Consider the following 21683-nt stretch of genomic DNA (forward strand, 5'->3'; position numbering starts at 1 on the left):
AAAGAAAGTGAGCTATTTTTTGATATACCGAATAACAATCGACTTTCCAAAGAATATCTTTCACCTTAGACAGAGATAATGGGAGAGGAATTTTACGAATCTTTGTTGACGCTTGAAAGAGCAAATTAAAATGTTAGTTTATATAGACTAATTTATGTACTCTAAATCATACACCACAATGCATCTTGATAAACTGACCGTCGCTCAGCCGGTCTAAAAATCTTTCGACTTCTGTGGGGCATGAACTTCTTTATCCGGTTCTTGAATGCCCAACCACCGTTCCACTTAATTGAGCCCACAATCTCATATTCTGTTCCTGTAAGATCGATTGTAATATTTCATTCACATCATTACTCTTTGTAAGTGTTCCCTCGTGTTCTGGACTGACACCGTGTGCTATTGTAGCTGCTTACCAACGTTTCATTCTGAAGATTGAAGCGACACGTTCATCAGGAACGTTACTAACTATCTACGTCACACGGTGACACAACCAAGAAGAATATTGTCTAAATCTTGGCCGACTTCAATATTTCAACTCTCAGATTGCAGTATTTAGTAGGATTTCAGATTCTCACGTCCGTGAATACAGTGATGGTTGTTTTTGTTGTAGCGCTGTGTAGTCTGGTAGAATGTCACTAATGTTTCAGAGGTCCTTGTAGCCTCCATCATCAGGGCGATGGTGGAGGCAGGAAGGATATCTGAAACGTTGTCAAACTTCTACCAGATTACACGGTACTACAACACATATTTGAAGTAGGTTGACTTAATATTATGTTGTTTGACGATGTTGTGTCAGCCATTTATATTTCTTACCATCGATTAGGAACATTAGTAAGATTCTAAATGTTACAATGTGGATATTTTAAGTTCTTATTTATGTTGCTCCCTAGACATGTATTGAAAATATTCTAGAAACCTCAATCACAATGGTCAATCTCCCGGTTAAACTTCAACACGTAGTCTAAAAAATTACGAAGAAAACTTTTCACGCATACCAGGAATATTATGCCAATTATAGCATAAATAAACTTCCATAATAAGCAATTTTATTATTTTTTGTAATAAAATGTGAACTACGACGTTGTGGCCGTTTCCTTTCATATCTTTAGATAGAATCAGCATAAGACTTACTAGCAGAAAACTGATTATTGTCTTCTGTATTCGGGTCGTCTATATCCGTATCAGAGTCCATGGTCTTACGTCATTACTCACCATGTGTGTGATACGTGACTTCTTGTAGCATCACCGCACATGGTGCTCATTAGCATGTATTCAGTTACCTTGTTGTCTCTTCCCACTGTCATAATAGAATCCGTCATGAAAATTTAGTAGAACATACTCAGAGAATCATTGATGTGTTAAAAGCGTCTAACTCGCATTCGAAACACATCTGTCCTTGTGATTTTCTGTGATTTATTAAAATGCCTTAAAGTCTAGTTTATGTGCACCGAGTTCGATTAAGAGACTTTAAGTCAAAAGTCCCATTATAATAATAATAATGTATTATGTTCAAGCATGCGAGGGCAGTTACGAAATGAATATTTTTATGAGAGTTGGTGAGTAAAAACATATGAACCTTCCACGAAATAATATAATAAAACTTTGGAAATCAGTTTTACACACTAGAATTTCAGATTAATTAGGTAACCTTTGGTTTTATAAAGAATATAAAGATAATTAATACTATATATAATATCTGACATTACATCCGTCCGTCCACGAATCTCTCAAATGACTCATTGTAGAACAAAACACTAACGACAAACCGTTTCACTTGACTAGACAACTTCAGGAACATTATCTACTTTTTTATAAAAATTAGACACAGGAGTGTCGAAAATAGTTTCAAGAAGGGCGGCCATGATGGTAATAAAGATAGTTTCAGAAAGGTTGGTTTCTTCTTAACACTTGACGTGACTAAAGCTCGGATAAAATTTAATTGAGAACCAGTACAATGAATGTTAGTTTTGGAAATAAAACTCCAGAAAAATTATTGATTGTTTTCTGTTTACAAAATTGAATATAGAGGTGTTAAATGACTTGGCGCATCAGATAAAAAATGTTAAATTAAATTTGGCATGTTTTAAAGAATTTCGTTCCAAATAATTTAAGATACATTGACGGTTAACCGCGGATTTTTTTTTTATTTTTATCGAATTCAATTATTCGTTGCTACTTTTATAAAAATGCAAGTAGCGTTATATACTTGTCTTCCTGCAACCGTAGTCTCAGCAAAACCAAGATGGGATAACCCTCAGCTGCAAAGCGATTTCAGTTTTATGAGGCCCCTGGGAATAGTCAACCATGTCTCTCTTTTGAGCTCTGTATCACCCCGCAACACATGCAAACGATAATAACGCGGAGGTCAGGGCAGCAAAATACTTATTCAGAAGAAGCCAATGCATATTAAACATGTCATTCTTTAGGCGGGATAATATCTATACGAAAGCAAATATTTTACTCAGAAAGATCATTCTGAAATACTTTACTCACTGTGGTTTTAAGCATTCAGGCTTGGAGATAAAAGATACGAGCGTTAGTAATTTACGCCATTTTGGAAGTGGCACACGTCGAAAACTACGAAGAGTTTGAATACATCGACAATAGTCTTCAATTTTATAATAAAAATTAAGATTATGAGTACGCAAATATTGAACAAATTGCAGCAAAACACCAAACGACATCAGAAGACCAGGAAAGTGATGAGGACGACGCATCTGAGCTTGAGCGAGTGACTAACCTGGATGCCAGGAAATTTGTTGCTTGATTACGACGCTACTTCATGCAGGAATGCAATGAACGCAGTCCTATATCTCCACTAGGTACCTGCTCTGATTTTGTTCAGTTGCAGTCAATCAAAAGAACACTTTAGGGTACACTCGATAAATTCCTCCAACATTATTAACTGTTATGAACTACACACATGCGTGTTTAATACATATATTAAATCAAAATTATTTTTAGTGTAAATATTTTTCTCTGATCTGTACCACTTGTTCCAGAATTCATTTATTATATTTTTGTTGTTCAATAAATCATCTCAATATACTGGAGTTTGTCTTTTATTTTAAACCTCTTTAACTGTTTACGTGGAACTTCGCGTAATTGGGGCAGCCACTTAACTGGGCCAAAGTGTTCTAGTCCCGACATGACCCAATTAACCGGAATTCACTGTACTTCTCTGATAAGTACAAATAAGTGTCATAGTACAGTCCTGGGGTTTTGGTTGCAGTTATTGAGTACTGCCTCACGCGGTGCAGTGTGACTCATAAGTTAGCGTCAGGGCTCCTTCCCATATCGTCATATATTTGAATCTGGCCATCTGAATATTATTAAAAGAGTCGTTTCTAACTCAAACAAAACACAACGCCTCTCCACTATGAAAGCAGCGTAGTTAATGCTGTTTAAGGATATGATAGCTGCTTATTCCGAGAAACGTACGACATGCATAGACACGCATGGAGGCCATAATTTGAAGCGAATAGTCTCTCAGTTTTTCAAGTATTTGCAACTTGATATGGACACCAAGTGTTCATTCCAGTATTCAGTGGTTCGTATCTTAAACTAGATTAATCCAATCCACACTCTCCCGCTCTGTTTCATTTATATATAGTTTATGCAACTGCGCTTTTTCAGTATCTCAGAGTGCATACCGTCGAATAAGTTGATAATAGATAATAATCAATTAGAAATAAATATTGAAGAAAGCGCTGTTTTCATAAGGACCATTTTAATATTGTAATTCATTCTACGCACAGGTCTCCTATGTGATTTCTTCCCTTTACGTTCCCGGATAAAAGTTTTATAAGCATTTCCCACTTCTACAATGCATACTACATGCCTCGACCATCGTATTCTGTAAAAATTCAATCGACGTGTAAACATTATGCAGGTTTGTTTTACAAGGTGAATGTTCTTTAGGATGGGCATGAGAATTGTTTATGTTATGCATTCCACACAACTTATTACATTTTCTTGTGCTGGTCGTATTTCGAAAGCTTGGAGCAATGTATGTTGCGTATTAACCGACTATGAGCCAATTTCTAGTTTGTTTGTATACAGACTTTAGAACATATTTTATTGACATAACAGTTACATCCAGAAATGGAGGTACGAGGTAAGGTGTAGGGTAAAAAGGAACGAAGGGACAAGTAAAATACATCTGCTGTATTACGAAAGAAAGACTAATCTCTTCAACTAAGAATGTGTAACGACTGTTGTGCGCAACTGCATGATAAAAAATTCAAAGGCATTTATCATTCGCTCTGTGCAGAATTTAGAAACGTCTGCAGTCCCATATTTATAGTAAAATAAGTGTGGTAAAATGAGACAAAATAAGTATTGCATTGCTCCTTTAACATTCTGTGTATCCTATGTTTGTAGGATAAAGAAAGTGGATTGAAGTAATATGATTCCAGGCCTGTAGAAAGAAATAAACAAGTGATGGTCGTTGAGTATGCGACGAATCGTAAAATTCACCAATTAGCCAGTAATTGTAATTAGCATTCAGGCAATCTCCTTTATTGTTTGCTCTGTTACGGCAGCAACGGAAGGGCGTTCGTTGGGTAATAACGAAAGTACGTGTGTTCGCACTTTTGTGTCTCCATTAGCAAGCTGCTGGTTAAGAGGATTGAAAAAGGTTACTAAATTTTGTTCACTGCGCAGAACGTGAGATTCATGCCTGAAATTGGTGATTAATTAAATCTTATATTTGTTAACATGTTCTAGCAAAACAAAGGATGTGTTATATATATGGTCCTATACTTAAAAATGACCAAGTTGCAAACCTGACTTTATTAATATAAAATAACATAAGATCAAATACATACATCTTTATTAGATGGAAACAGGATGTGGAAAAAGTCATAATAATAATAAGAATGCAATACATATTATAAAGTACAATTTATACATAAATTTCACATAATACAACAAATGGTTCACCTAAAGTAATAAGTTACAAACAAATCTACCCATTACATACCGTAGATAAATTATCACTTTGTAAACAACAGAAATTAATCGACAAAGTAAAACAAATTAAGCCCGTAATAAAATCGTTAGTGTCGATATACTGTAATCAATTTATAGGCCGGATGTACCCATAACACCCAATTTGTGTCTCGCTATTTCGCACTCATATTATTCAAAAGGAAGTTACAAATTTTCCTAAACTGCTTTTCCTAATTTCCTTCACAACAGAGAATGACCTCGCTTAGAAGCAAGCAGGAAACCATTCTCTAGGTGTATACCTCTGTTTCAAAATACCATCTTAAATGCCTGCTAACTATTCGGTAGCAGCATTACTGAATGTCTACATTCTGTATCACATTCGCCCGTCATTGCATCTCGGATTCAAGACAGTCATCTCTGCGTACGATACGGATTTTAAGACGTTGCTATGATAGCCGTCAAGAATTGTAGACTTAGGTTCTAAGGTCAAGTAATATCTTACAATGTTTCAAAATGACCAGTGGAGCTCAGGCAAGTGAAAACAGCTCAGAACTTGCAGCATAACAAAGCCAGAAACGCTGTAAGGAATAAGTGAAGTCTTGAAACAAGCAATTTGGTGACGGCTACTATAGCTGACAGCGATCTTAATATTAGATAAAATCAAGACCTATTTATAATTAATTATTCAATAATGATGGACTTATAATTTTAAAATTTGCCAGTTATCTAATAAGTTCTATAATAGACATCATCCTCAAGTTAAGGCTATCGGTGAGAAAAAATACTGTAGCTTGCCTAGCAATTGCATTCACTACAACATTTTTAAATTAAAACTTCATTAATCTATCGGATGTAACTCGGAGTGTGATTTAATACTGTTAGTAAATAGAAGCCTCTAGAGTTAGAAGCAGAAAGTCTTAAATAAAAATGCTTTATTTTGTCTTAGACACACAAATATAATGTTTAATTGCATTTTCTTGAATTATAATTGAATAGTTGAATATTAATATTTACATTACTCTGTGGTTTGTTTATTATTGAAGGCCTTCATGTGAACACATATTCAATATAAGGTCCTTTACGGACTCACTATAAACAAACCTGAAAACTTCATCTTTATCATATACGTGTCACCTGTAATTTCCAAAGGAAGAGCTTTAATTTCCGACGGGAACTGTCGAAGAACGTGCAGTTTTAAGATATTTTTGAGTAGCCCAAATTAATAATTATAGGGATTCATGTCATGTGAATATGGTGGCCAGGACCACTCACATATATAAGAGATTTGGAAATCACTTCGACAGAACAAATGCAGGTCGTCGAAGATGACGTCATATTTTGTATGACAAATATTGCTCCACGGAGCACAGTCTTGAAATGTTGATGGCTCTGTAGCTCGTAAGCGAATTCCTAGCTTCTGTAACCCGAAGATCCGTTATTGTATTCACAAGATACTGCTACTAGACTCTACCCTGAGCCAATTGAATCCATTGCCGGTTTTAATAGCCTCTTACCTAAACCTAGGTCTCCGCTTCAGACGTTTTTGTTAACATGTTGTTTATTTCTCATTTTCCCGTGCGTACTACATATTCTGGAAAATTTACTTCTTAATTTTATCGCAAGAATATTATTATAATCTGTGACATTATGTTGTAATCACTCTGTTGCGTCCATGTCGCTCACCATAACACACATTTCACATATATTGAGTAGCGATGCACGGAAACAGGGGGCTTGTGATTATTTTTAAGTTTTACAAGACAGAAGTATGTTAAACAATGTTTAGTATCATAAAAAATCTGTGTACTGTCCTATAATTTTTAACTTGTCCGTTAAACTAATCCAGAGAATATCTTTTCCCCTTACCTGAAACGTGTTTCGAGGAAGTGGACAGTTTTAAAACATCCGCTATTAGAAAACTGAACTTCGTCTGCTACTTATTAAGGGCTAAGAACTTCACTTTTACCAAACCCATCACGGTAATGCAGGAATATATAGTGCCATTTCCATGATATGTTACTAATACTGAATATAATATATGTAGACGAAATTTGTTTCTTGAGAACCCAAAATGTGATTTCCTGAAACGTAGTCAATTGTATTGCGATATCGTTTCTTCAACATGAGATAATTGGAGACAGATAATAATTGTGTTTATTGTGAAATATTATCAGTTTGAACATTAGTATCACCTCAGTTCCGTTATGAACATCTTGTTTCGCCCGACGGACAGTGGCTTGCTAAATACTTTAAATATAAAGTAATGTAGAAAATACAATTATCCAGGCGATAAAAATACAAGTAATTAAGTGCACTTTAGTTTAGCTTATGAAATGTGTGGACGAATATTATAACTTTTGGTTCACAAAGTGATAACAGATAAACTGAAGTAATTTATTTATTATTTCATATTTCTAATACGATGAATTTAATTGTGTTGTGGTGGGTTCTTTATTCTGGTTCATCGTAAAATCGCGTATGTGTTTAGTTTACAAACGCTAAAAGCCTCACTGAATGGCAAGGTAAATACTAAAACATGTATTTGTCAATATGTGTTGTGCCCGGTCCTGTTTGAATTTCTGTAAGAGAGCTCTTGTTCAGGGATCGGTGAAGCGATGGGCGTGCTTCGTCTGATTGTAAAATCGGTCACGGTTCCCTGTGGCGATCACCAATTGCAATGTGATATAATAAAAACACTATTTAGTGTATTTTATTTACTTAAAATTAATTATTTAAATGCCGGTATTTGTTGATATCTTTACGTAATTATACACAATAATTTTCTTTGAACTTGTAACGACGCCAAATGGTTTAAACTTAGCAACTGAGATACTGTGAATACAATAAACCAACAACGGTCCCAGTTTATCATGTATGTTGCTCTACACTTATGAGTATGCTACTAAAAAGAATTTGTACTTTTTTAAATAAAAAATACACCAAATATTGTAATGTCATTATATGTCATTTTAAGCAGTATTATGAAGTATTTCGATGGCCTCCTGTATCAACTCTCGTCATAATAATTATGATTTTTTTTAAAATTACGGTATGTAATTCTATAGTTATGTGTACAGAAAAAATTGATATGGCTGTTATGCTAGATAGTTCTTTTCATGAATCATGTCATGGAAGGAAGTAATGTACAGCTTTGTAAAAGAATATTTCAGAATATTATTGGAAACAGACAATGATGTTTAATATTATGCGATAACAATAATAAACATATTGAAAATGTAACAGTATATGTCGAATATGTAAAAAATATTAAGATATTTCCATAAGTTTTATGAACACAATGTAAGCCAATCTTCGCACCTTATTTTTTAATATTAATGTTAATTGTATATTTGATGTCGCGATAGATTAGTTAGTAGGCCTGATTCGTATTCTGCAGGTCACTGGTTGAGATCTAATTTCGGAGACCTGTGATTTCTCGGCGCTTGTTTCAGTATGGTTTCAGACAAATGTCGGGATTGTTCCTGTAATTAGGCCACGAACATTACCTTCCACATCCCTTAAAATTCACTAGTCACTAGTTCAACAAATGAAGTTTCACGCCGCTGGAGAAAAAGAAACATTATATATTCTTAACTGAATATAGTTAAGTGATAACTATGTGCACCACATTCAAAACTCCATGTCACTTACATCAAATGTGCACAGGTTTCTTCCCGTACACATACACACTTGAACGTTTGTAATGGTGAAGTCTTGTGCATACAAAAAGCGATTTTAAGTAGTAAAATCCCAAATCCTACATGTTCATCTAAACTTAACATGTTTTTGAATATTCTTTGTCTATGTTATGACCATTTCGAAAAGTTTGAAATTTGCCACATTTTCTAAAGAGTTATTAGTTACTTTATATTGTGATATTTCTTACCTTCTAGTGACGAAACATAAATATACAGGTATTTTGGTTTAATTTATATATTAACTTCTATACTAGCATATATTATTTTTCATTCTAACTTAATTTTTTAAATTTATGGCAGACCGGAAAATTTACCTTCTGGGTTTACATTATCCATTTATCTCAATAATGAATAAAGAATAATAATACATTTCTAATTACGATGGCGTTGGAGACATCGTTTTATTAATTCCATAAAATTGTACTATAAACAATGTTTTTCTTAGAATGAGCTTCTTCCTGTGCATTAAGAGACTGCCGTGTGACGTAATGTATATAATAATGTAACAAACAACAGTCATTATTAAGATGCGCCTTCCCTAGGTGTCAGAACGAACAAACTAATTACTTTTGATGGTATATAAAGACGTCTGCTAGTCCTTTCCACAAAGTGCACACATAAATACAGCTGCCTTGGAATCCTGCGTCCAGTCCTTATTCACTAGCCTACAACTAAAGTGCTCTGATGAGAATCAACGGAGACAAATGTGGAGAAATCTCGTCGGGAATTATACCACCCCTGTCTCTTTCCTTTCATTCAACCCAAGACCCAAAACCGACGCTGCTGGTCGCATAGGAACACAAAGACCCGGTGACTGAAATTAACAAAAGAACTTAAGTCTTAGCCTACTTAACGTATCTAAACTGTTCCATATGATGTAGTCAGGCTGTCCTGTTCGGACTTTAGTGGATTTTCTGAGTTATGCCTTAGAGTTCACAATTAATTCCGCACTTCCACGCTTTGTATATTACTCTGTCGTCAAGGCATCGTTGAGAAAACAAATAGTTAATTACAAGTACTTGACAGCTCCTGATTTCAGTATTCAACTATGTGTCTTTCCATTACAATTGCGAAATATTTACAAAGTGCTGTTGGCTAAGACTTCAAGGCTTATTAAGCCACTAACAATTCATTATTTCTTGACTCTCGTCACATAATATATTCCTTATGTATACGACTATGATATATGTTGGAAGAGGTAATGATATTTATCCTTATTACCCCGTCCAGATCGGTCTGAAGTCCAACAAATCTCTTATCCATCGGGTACGAGGTGTCTTTCCCGTGAATAAAACGGCCGGGGCGTGAAACGCGCTACTCACTTAGGCCAGACTAAGGTAGATCTAATAATGTATTGAGCGTTGCCTCCACTTATGCATACATCTTCATAACGTGATGATTAGTTAAGCTACTGACAAATGTGCATTTGCATTTACGTTTCTACATTCTTGAACCGCAGCACGTAGTAACAAGCCTATGGAAACAATAACATAACCAAAAATTCATGTTGTTACCTTGATTTGCTTAGAGACTCAAGACACACTCGTATCTTCATAGACTGTCTTCTTTCTTTCTTTCCTTACCTTTGTATATGTCTCTCTCTTAGTATCTTTGTTGAAAATTAATGACCTGCTTCATTCTTTCCTTATTATTAATCTCTGTGCCTCTCTCCTGTCATCGGTTAAACATTAGTGTTTCATTATCAACCCTTCAGACAGAAGTAACTTATGTGCATTCACGCAAACGGCAAAGATCGTGTTGCGTGAATTAGCGTCGATATTTCTCGTGTGAATCGCAGGTTTCATGTGAAATAAAAAATTCAATATGATTAATTACTAGGTACTAAAAAGCAGGAGGGAATTTAGGTATCAAGTAATTATTTATGCCTCTCTTTAATTAGTAATACCCTGCGAAAGAACATCTAAAATAACCAGATACTATACGTTATCTTGAACTTGTTTGAATAAAGTGTAGTGTAGTGCAGTGATAAGGCGATTCAAAGATATCTTATGAAATTACATGGCCATATCTTGCTAATCTCACTTCCAATTAGACTATCACAGATTGACGGAAAATATCAGTGCGACAATTTACAAATTGTTGTTCTTCTCATCATTAAGCTGATTGCAGCAGACATACAATGTTTTTGCTTACTCTAGGTCGAACAACTGCCATACATAGCTCTAAGTCTGACTGCATCTAAGTCTCTCTGCCCTCGAGTCCCCTGTAATGGGTGTAGGACCAGAGTAAATGAGCTTGAAGCTAAACCAATCCTTGGTGTTACAGAAGAAGAAAGTGAGGGATTGGAATAATGAGAGAAACAGAAGACTAGAGACACGAAGGGAAATAAGAACAGAGAGGACAACGTAGAGGTCAACAAAGAAACGAACAAGAATGTAGCATCACCGTGTCCACAGGAGCTTATCCCGCAAAGTTGAATTAAGGTCACACGATAACATTAAATCTAAGTAATGTTAATGTCAATATTATTATCACATATGTTTAGCAACAAATTTCAATGTTTCACTAAATGGTAATTGTATTTAACTAACTAACTAACTAGCTGTATGGCTTACAGAACTTGAAGGTTCATCACAGAATTAACAAGAGCGCTCCACCGGTGCCTGTCCTGGGCCAGCAAAATCAAATCGCGTTTAACTCCTATCTCCCAGAGATCCCGCCTGATATTATCCTCCCATCTACGTCTAGGTCTCCTTTCTTCAGGCTTTCCGACAAATACCCGCTGCACACCTCTTGTCCTATCCATGGGCCACATGTCTAGCCAATTTCATTCTCCTTTACTTTATCACGCTCGCAATATTGGGAGAGGAGTACAAATTCTTAAGCTCAATATTATGCAGTTTACTTCATATCCCATTCTCTTCTCCGGCGGGCGCAAATGCCTTCCTCAACACCCTATTCTCAAACGCCTGCAATCAATGTTTTTTTTCCCTGAGAGTGAGAGACAATGTTTCACACCCATACTAAACAACTGGAAAAATTACAGTTTTATATATTTTAATTTTTAGGTTCTTAGCAATCAGACGGGAAGAAAAAATGTTTGAACTGAGAAGTAGTAAGCATTTCCAGCATTTAGTCTCCTCCTAATTTCTTTGTGAATATCATTTTGATTTGTTATTGTTTTTCCCAAATATTTGAATTCTGTCACACTCTTAAAGGATTTATTAGCAAAAATAGTACGATTTTGCCAGCCTGTCTGCTTACGGCATACTAACACGTACTTAGTTTTTTTCTGAATTATTTTATAGGTCAACCTTCCTACTAGATTCCACCCAAATTGTATTTGTTATTTACAGAGTTAGTCCAGTATAAAGTGTTGTTTGTCAGAACAAACAGCTGTGTGCTTTAAAACTGAATAATTCGTTGGTTCTTACCTAGATTCTTTAGTTTTTTCCTACAAATTTGCACAAACATTTCTGTACATGTTGCTTTTATAAGAAAATTTATAAATTTAAAAACCTTCTGCACCCAAAATGGAAGCTTATCGGCATGTGTAACCAGCGTGATATTCCAGTGTGAATTCCAAGTACAATTTGAATTCCGAAGTCTCGATGCTGTACATTTCTGAGTTCTGGGAATTTCTCGAATTATTGATTGCCTGGGATTCGCGCTATGTCAGATTGCTGTGAAGTCCATTAAGTGGAATACCACCCGTAGCGTAATTTAGACGAGTGACAGTCGATAGTTATTTGTAAGAAAATTTTGGATGTTAGACTAGTCGTGTGATTTTAGTCTCAATTATTATGATTTGCGAATGACATAGCACATTTCTTTAACTTTACACAATCTTGCTTAGAATTAGATCTTTTGTTGTGTATTAATATACAAGAGCATATTGCTTTCATATTACTTTCGGATTAACAATCCACTTTTCAGGGACTGTAAAAACGCACTTATTGTAGAATTTTAGACGGACGTCTAGGCAACGAATGGCTGTGCCTGATACTGAGAACACCGAAGATGAATTAGTTGTCTTTACTGAAAAGAAAGGACGTTAGCTTCGTTTTCCTTCGCAGAGAAATAAACACTATTTGGAAATACTAGCAACGAACGTCTTTCGACAACTAAGTGATATAATAATCGTCTGGTAATATGACACCCTCCACATATAGACAAATATTTAATTGCCATTTTGGTAGTAGAGGCCTCTCCGTTCTTTCGACTTTTTCTTCTGATTTTATACAGATGAAATGTACACCATAGAATCGTTGCAGAGCATATGGTAGTAGCTAGTTATAAGTCTGTACCATTATTGTAGCGTCTACTATGTTTAAGTCGCACTTCACCACATCAGGTAATTGCCAACATTTCTTTTCCCTTCCATTGCGAAGCGAACGTTGAACTCAGATTTTGTACTTTTTCTATTTCCATTTTTAATTTTCCTTTTTCGCCCAGATTTCAGATTTTGAAATATTATCTACCATTTAAAGCACACTTATTAATACTTCAATTTTTATCACGTTTATTAATGTAACAGTGTACAAAATCAGTAAAAATTGTCGAAAAAAGGAGCAGTGGGCAGTAACAAAGCAGATTCTATTGCAATTCCTTTGGGCTCTGACGTAAAGTAAAAAGTTAATATATTATAGATCTCGTAGTTTACTTTAAAATTTCTAACTAATCAGCCTATCTGCAAAAACAGGCTTTCCCATCAGACACTAATAAAGCAATTCACCCACTTTTGAAGACCCGGAATGTCTGTAACCGTGTTCGCAAGAACTGTCATTGGACCGTAATTGGTGTCATATGATTCAAATCTACAACTTAACAACACATATTACTATTATCCTTCTTTTCATTCTCCCATCTTCGCCTTGGTATCAAACAGACCCTTCCCTTAATAAAGATCCTGGTCCTATTATATTTTCATTTTTTATTACTCAAATTCTTTCTATTTGACCAGCTCATCTCGTTCTTCTAGGCCGATAAACTAGCAAACTTTGAATAAGTGTATAAGCCTTGAGGGTTCTTGTCAGTAGAAATTCAGAATCAAAGAATATGTCTTAAATCGGAGCTCATTTAAATAGTACTTAAAAATATTGTGCCTATCTCAAGAAAAATACATTACCCCGGCATCACAAAAATCAAGTGGTTAATGTTCTTTGGTGTAATAAACGCTGTTTATTCTTGCAACAAACGAAATCCATAAACACACTAACCTCAAAATGCAGAGTTATTCAACAATAAAGCAGACTGTAAACAGTTACAAACGTAATTTAAAGTCAAAGTTTAACGGAGGCTAAATCTGGACACAACACTGTCAAAGAACTTTGGGAAAACTTTTATTATGCCGACAGCGAAAATTTCTCGAATTTAGTGTATTTTCTCATAGCGCCTCAAAATCATACCGAGCCTTATAGCATGAGCCTGAACAGATGCGTAATTACAAAGCATTCTTTCTTGTTCATATTAAATGTAGCTTCTTGTGGTTGTGCAACTAAAAATGATAAAATATTACGATTTTAAAAGACAGCTCTGGTTTCAGTTCATCATATATGATGGATTAGTGTAAGATGCTACAGGCAGTTCATATTTCATACATTCTGTATGGTGGAGTCAGTACATCAATATTCTGTATACCTGTTCCGTCTTTGGGACATGCACTTCGCTCCACGATAGAACAGAATCTCTAATGCTGGATTATGGCTGAACAAGCAGTGCTTATTTTGTAGCTATGAAATAAAGGAATATTTCTGCTGCATTTTTTTTCCCTAAAGAAACACTAAGAAAAATCCGTCAGGTTTGAAACTGAAGTAGCTCTTACATAAAACGTGTCCCTTACTCCACAGAAGATTATTAAGAAAGAGCCATAACTGTGTTGGTAAGGCCCCGTTGGATCTCGCACAAAATTTGAAAAGCCATCGGATTGACTCCGGGTAAATTACTAGGGACAATTACTTTAGTGCAGATTTATCGTTCTTCTTCTCATTTTACAAAGATAAATATAGAGTATTTGTCTGTCATAGATGGCTTGTAATATGCTCTTATTCTTAAATTTGTTTGACTTATGCCCTACGTAAAATTTGTCCCGATATCCTCCTAATCCAACATTAACACAAGACGTGGTAGACGTGAATGTAACCATAGTTGAATCTAGTGAGACAAATACGAGTAATTATGCATTCATTTCGATCCAAGATTACTAATATTCTGGAAGAAATCCGAAAACTTCTTACAAATACCCGCCTTTGAAAAATATCTAGGGTTGGTTCAAACAATATTTGAACACCTAAAACTTCGATATCTATTTATTGTAATCCCACATTTAATTTTAGGTCTCTTTACTTCAGATTTTTTGAAACTATTTCTGTAAGCATTTATAAATTTCTGTGTGAGCGCTGTATGTCCAAGCATCATTAGCTGTATATCCATACAGCTAATGATGCTTGATTTAACCATTGTAGTAACATTAAGTGAAATCACACGCAAGAAAATTTCTCGTTGATTTCTCCCCGACTTTCTATTACTTTCTATTTCCTAGCTCTGAATATTCTTCCCATCGTTTCACTTTTGTTGGTCTCAAGATTAAGTTCTTCCCTTAAACTGAGGAAAGCGTTTCGCACTCTTGTAAAATAAGAGAATCTTATTTATTCCCAATCTCCATACAACAAAGACCTCTATTAGAATCTGAAAGTCGCTCGGGTAATCAAGAAATTGTTCTCCTTTTGTGGAATCAAAATATTGAATATGTGATCCAAACGCTTGCTATGATCCTTCCTCAGAGTAGTTATTTTGCGAAGAAAATTTATCTTCTTGTAGTTTTGTAATGAAAAAATAAGGAATCTGTACCACAGTCCTCGGTAGTATAGTGGTCAGTATCCCCGCCTGTCACGCGGGAGACCGGGGTTCGATTCCCTGCCGGGGAGTAATTTTTTTTTTAATTTATACTTTCATTTGTTACAAAAGAATAGAGAGTATATTTGCGGTAGGACGCAGATGGCAGTTAACTTTGACGACAAGGAAGAATAATCCCTCGTTACTAAGCATTTCTGTGTGATCTAGGAGCTGGATCATAACGGTGAGTTGCTACATGTCAGAACGTCTTTTGTGTTGTCTAGTATTATGATTTTTTTGTACGTGCATTTATGCAGAGTATACCATTTATAATGCAACCCGAAAACGGCCATGTCCTGTTAAGAAAAGGTTAAAAGTAGATCTTCCTCCATGTTATAGACTCTTCGAACCACAACTGTGACACTGGATTGAAGGTCACATTCTGATCGCGCCAGTTGGGAACACGTGACCATTACTTTGCATCAAACTACCTTTCGATGAATATTTGTAATTCTGTATTAGTGCAAAATTTTGCCAGATAAATAAAATTATGTTGCTGGTTACAGGACAAAATTTGGACTTACCAACCAGGGCAGCACATCGGAAATTCTTTAAATTTATTTTCGTAGGGTATTAAATTTTACTCTCAATATGCCTCAGTGATTATCCTGTTTCTCCAAGTGAGTATCAAGATAGTACCGTCAAATACATCATTATTTTCGTTTCTCGCTGGTCCCCGAGCGTCCGATATAGTTCGCGCTCTGTTTCACTAATTCACAAAACAGCTAAGGACGGAGACCTGCGCAAGTCGAAACATCGTCCTTTGCTAGGTACCACGATTCTAACGTACGAAACGCAGTGCGCGAATTGGTAGACAATGTCTCACAACTAAAACTGGGGTATGCTTGCGCAAACGGGGGTTTCCTCGTGGCGGAAAACCTTGATTGTTCAAACTAGAGTCTGTAGTTTCTAATGGAAGGTTATCTCGTCAGGCAACTAATCGTTCATGAAAAGGATTTTGGTTTGGTCAGTTATTGGGGACCTCTCAAACGTCGACAAACTTGTAAGACTTGAGGTTCTCACAGCGGTGAATATGAAGATTTCTGTCTTCTGGGTTGTTGCGCTGCGTAGTCTGGTCGATGTTAACCAACGTTTTAGAGGTCATACTGCCTCCGTCATCAGGGCGATATTCATCGCCCTGATGACGGAGGCAGTATGACCTCTGAAACGTTGGTTAACATCGACTAGACTACACAGCGCAATAACCCAGAAGACAGAAATCTTCGTCGACAAACTTCTACCAGACTACACGGCGCAACAACCCAGAAGACAAATATCTTCAAACTCACCGCCGTGAAAACCTCAAATCCTACAGAGTTTAATATATTTGTGTAAGAATCATTTTCAAATTTTTCGAAAGGAAACTCCTGAAACCAACAGTAATGTTTTGTTTGAAATTGTGCGTATTAATATTTGAGTTTATTCACGGCTCCTAAAAGCCAGTTTCAGTAGTTCTGCATTACAGCTGGAAAGTCAGTTTTACTTACAACTTGGCTGTTTTGTATATCAGGGACAAATATTTTTGGAGAAAGCATGATAAGGTTAAAATTACGGCAACAAACTGAGTTGTCACACATTAAGCAGACATTATCTCTACCAACTCCATGTAACTGATGTAAGTTATTAAGATGTTAATTGCGTGCATGAATGATTTATATCTCTGCTAACGTAATGCATATTGATCCAATGCGGACTGCTGATAATCTATGCCTAAAGCATAAAAACAGCAGCTGAATGCTGCTAATCTTAATCAGCCGATTCTCTTTGTAACTTGTACAAAGAGTTGCGTTAGTAGGATAAGCTGATAGAGAGTTACCATACATGGTTATTACCATGTGCTTAATATTTGAGTGTAAATGTGTATGACATGTATCCATGTTACAGAATCGTAAATATAAACAGCTACAAATATTTATTTTGTGCAACGTACGATCTATGTTTATTTTTTTACATTAAACTTCTCTTGTGTCTCTGTATTTTCTCTGGTTTATTTAAGTGTGCTTTTGAGAGATTTCAGTTTACTTTTTTGATGTCTGTACATAAGCACGTAAAGAAGCAGATTTGTAAGTAACAAGTTGTAGAATATGTTCGATAATGCATTTAGTCATCAGCGAATTTAGGTCATTCCTCACGCTCACCCTGATGATGGAGACAGAGATAGTCTCCGAAACGTTGATTTGTAAGTCAACACTGAAACGGCTAATCACTCCAGAGGATATTATAATAAGCAAATGTAAGTTTAAAATCTTAGATACTTATCTGTCAGTTAAATTTGTGCTACAGTTTCAGCTAACAAAATTACAATGGACCCTACAAAAATGTTAAGTGCCAGACTGCTAAGATGACAAATCTTTATCTGGTGGTTTTTTGGTGGACGATTTAAACAAACTTTCTTTAAATGATAAATAATTCTGATCTAAAATAAATCTTAAACAAGAAATATTTGTTTTATTAAGCCACAGCAAAACCCGTTATTATAATTTTAATAATTTTTATAATTATGCTCTTATTAATTATATAGACGTACTTAATGCATGTTTTAGGACACCAAAAATGTTTCACGTTAGACTGTTTAGAAGTCAAATTTTTGTAACCTATTTTTCTTTGTTTTCTTTCGCGACCTAGAGAATGGTTGCTTTCCAAGAAAATTTGATAATAAAATAGTGTGTTTCTTTCCTATTAAAAAATTCATGTATCTAGATCATATTTATCATTAAATCAAGTAAAATATCATGGAGCCATTCTTCTTTTCTTTATAATGAGACATTTGTAGACCTGTAAGTAATCGACTGTGTCGCAATATTTCCCATTCGTATATTAAGGAAGCTAGGGCTTAAGCCATTTGAAACATCGACAGTGTGCAGAATTCAATGAGAATGCAACACAATACTTGACTCCTAATTGAATTACAGGCTTTGTTCAGGTCTCTAAATATCTAATATAAATTTACCTTTCTTTCCCTTTTTCTGACGAATGAATCTGAATTGAAATGACCCCAGATAACATGACATCTTACCAACTTTAATAAAAATTGTTCTGTTAATTCCGTATTTCTGTGGATGAATAGTACACAGAATACGTTGATAGTATTAGCTTGTATTTGCTCTTAAAATAATGTAAAATTAAGTCGAAATTATTCTTTGTGTATTGTTTAATTTACAACTTATGTGTACCGTGGCTTCATCATTCTGAATGGGCTATAGCTTTATAGTGACTATTGAGCAATATTGTTTCTGTAGTATCATTATCTGGGATTAACAGTGCCAATAAACAAAAGAGACGAGGTTCTATTATTACATGAAATTTAAAACGTGTTAATGTCAATCACAAACATGCATGAAGACTGTGTTCTAAAAATGTATTGTATAACAATTTATTATGTGATATTAAAAAACCGTATTCTACGTGAAACTTCATATAAGGCTTAACCAAGTTTGGATAAAAAAATGTAAATACGCATATTTTCAAAATTATTTCTTCACATGTCAATCATCTTTACGTTCATTTATTTCTCATGCAAGTAATACTATTTTATACAACAATTTCCATCTACACAAAAACCCTAGAAAATAGCAAAGATTTTACATAAACCCGTAGATTACGCGATCGAAATTAGTTATAGAAATTAATGTAGGTACCCGGTACATAAGCGAACGGACCGTTAATCACCAGTATTACGTGCCGAAATTAAAATAAGATTGTGCCCTTAATTAATATTATAATTTACTATTCTTGATATAACACTAAGAAGCAAGTACGGAGTAAGAAGGAAGCTGTAGTAATCCGCAAAATGAATTTCTTCAACTTTGTCTGTCGTTTAAATTTCAATAAGATCACAGCACTTCGAAAGCTGAATTCTGCTTCATTCTTCAAGTAAAAATGAGAACAGAAAACCTATCTAACCTCTAGGTCTGAGACCAAGTCAGTCAGGTTTCCTAAAAGATAGGGTGCTGCCATTCTTCTTGTTATCTAAAGAGGGAAGAAAAGTCAGCTTTTGAAACGTTGTTATTTTATTTAAAATTTTGACAACGGACGAATTAAAATAGATTATGAAACACAATCGTCAAAAACGTTCAGACTTCACAAAGAAAGCTGTATTATTTCGAAACGTATGTACATTTCTGTTAGCAGAACAAGTTTAATAGCAAGCATTTCACCATTACAGATATATTTACGCACATTAAATAAGCAGACAAATAAATTGACTTTAGATAAAATCATTCTTTTGTAAATATTTCATTCTGCTGATTTTGTTTAGTTTTCGCTTTCAAACATAATTGTTTACACTGCGTTACCATAGATTTTGACAAGTCCTTCTAGTGCTGCTGTGGTTCATAGCTGTCTTCTTCTGCATTTAATTCAGGCTATTAAGTTACAAAATTAAATCTCTATAGCAGCGCGCGGTACAGCAGCCAATGTAGTGGAGGCGGATTGAATGGGGTAATTTGTGTCATATTTCTGATTGTTCCGTTCTCCCTAAAATAGTGGGAAATGTAGAGAAATTGCAGGGAATGTTAGTTTAGGTGGAATGTAAAGGGATAGAAGGAATGAGCGAGAAAATTTAATTAACTCAACTCAATTGAATCTTGTTTATTGGTTTAATGCGCATAAAGCAAGGGCATATTCGCTTTGTCTCAGTACTCACAATTTTAGTGGTAAATAAATGCATACAGTTTGCCTCTTCGATTCAATTGTTTGCACTTGAAAAGTGGCCAATATGTTCTTCTTTAAATACATGTTAGTAGTTTGGAAATAAAACCAAGTCTTCCAAATGCACTGGGAAAAATTAATTTGATTCAATCGAACTTTTAAACAGTAGTATATTTTCACTGTCGACGCATGGATATGTAAAATTGTTTCATATGTTTAAAGAATTTAACTCAGAGAGCGGCGATATCTTAGTCAATAAATTAATAAAACCCTGATGATCATGGTTCGATTTCCTTCAAAGGCAGACAAATTTCTCCTTGCCAACGTGTTCAGATTGACACTGAGATCTACCCAGCCTTTTGTCCACTGAAAGTTAATGCGTACAGCAGTAATCGTTATTTGCAGTACACTTAATTACATAGAGTTCCATATTATTGTATAACGTCTACAAAAATTGTGTGAAAGAAAGACTTCTTTTAGGATCATCGTGATTACATATATCACTAGTCAATACGTAAAATGTTATGAAAACGAACCTAACCAATCTTGATTAATTTTAGGCCGCTGAACACGAAAATCATATAAAAAGTTTGTCGATTGGCTCCCGTTTTCTAATTACGGTTGGGGTCTCATATTGGCGAGTTACTCTACATTATTATCCGTTATAGTACCACCACGCTCTTAAAACGTGATCAGCAACAGTCACCCCGCTCTGCATTACGTGATAAGTTGTTGCCGCCTCAAATGCATCTTCAACTCTTGCAATATTCCTCGAATCCGGCCAGGTACTGGGTAATTTGTTCTCAGTTAAATATTCTCTGTGAGATTCCGACTTCTTGCGCAGTATTTGTGTCATGTAAGATTAATATGCCTCGTAATTGTGTGAATAGTCCGGATAACTTCTGTCTCGTTTGCTTCATAACTCAAGACATAATATAAGCCTACGAATTGCACTTTCGGTGTAAAGTAGACGACCAGGACAAGAATTGGGCTCCACACATATGTTGTACCACCTGCTTATCAAAACTCATCACGTGGGTAGATTGTAGAGGACGTTCTGTGCCTTTCGTAGTGCCATGGTATGGAGGGAGCCAACAAATCACATCACAGACTGTTACTTCAGTGTGGTGTCTCCTATTTGAAAAAAGGTGACAATGAATGAAAAGTGGACACTTACGTACCCAAATATACCATTTGCAATTCGCCCCGTCCCTCACTGTGGACTACTACCTATTCCTGAACCGCCCGAAAGTTTTCTGTAGAGTCTGATGAAGATGAAGACACTGGTGATGTTCATGTTGAGCTTGATATAAACGAAGAAGTACAGCAGCCGTCTACGTCAAAGGATCCAGCAAGATTGTACAAGTCTCTATCCTTCTGTACCACATAAGATCACAGAAAGTGAGCTTAATGACCTCATCAAGGATCTCGAACTGCCGAAGAATGAGGCAGAGCTTTTGGCCTCGAGGGTACAACAGTGGAATCTTCTAGATCACTCTGTGAAAGTGACTACATTTCGTACTCGAA

The 21683-nt window shown here is 35.4% G+C and overlaps 1 long non-coding RNA gene and 1 other non-coding gene across 9 annotated transcripts in view; both read left to right on the plus strand.

Moving 5' to 3' along the window:
• LOC147871654 (uncharacterized) overlaps positions 1–21683 on the plus strand; it is a 309056-nt gene that overhangs the window by 175747 nt on the left and 111626 nt on the right. The gene's annotated exons all lie outside the window — the stretch shown is intronic.
• TRNAD-GUC (transfer RNA aspartic acid (anticodon GUC)) lies at positions 15467–15538 on the plus strand. Its single transcript has one exon. It is a non-coding gene; the product is annotated as a tRNA-Asp (tRNA).

The sequence above is a fragment of the Zootermopsis nevadensis genome, unplaced genomic scaffold, assembly GCF_977971745.1.
Source record: "Zootermopsis nevadensis isolate Lab colony 2312 unplaced genomic scaffold, Znev_1.0 Znev_ptg000045l, whole genome shotgun sequence".
Lineage (NCBI taxonomy): Eukaryota > Metazoa > Arthropoda > Insecta > Blattodea > Termopsidae > Zootermopsis > Zootermopsis nevadensis.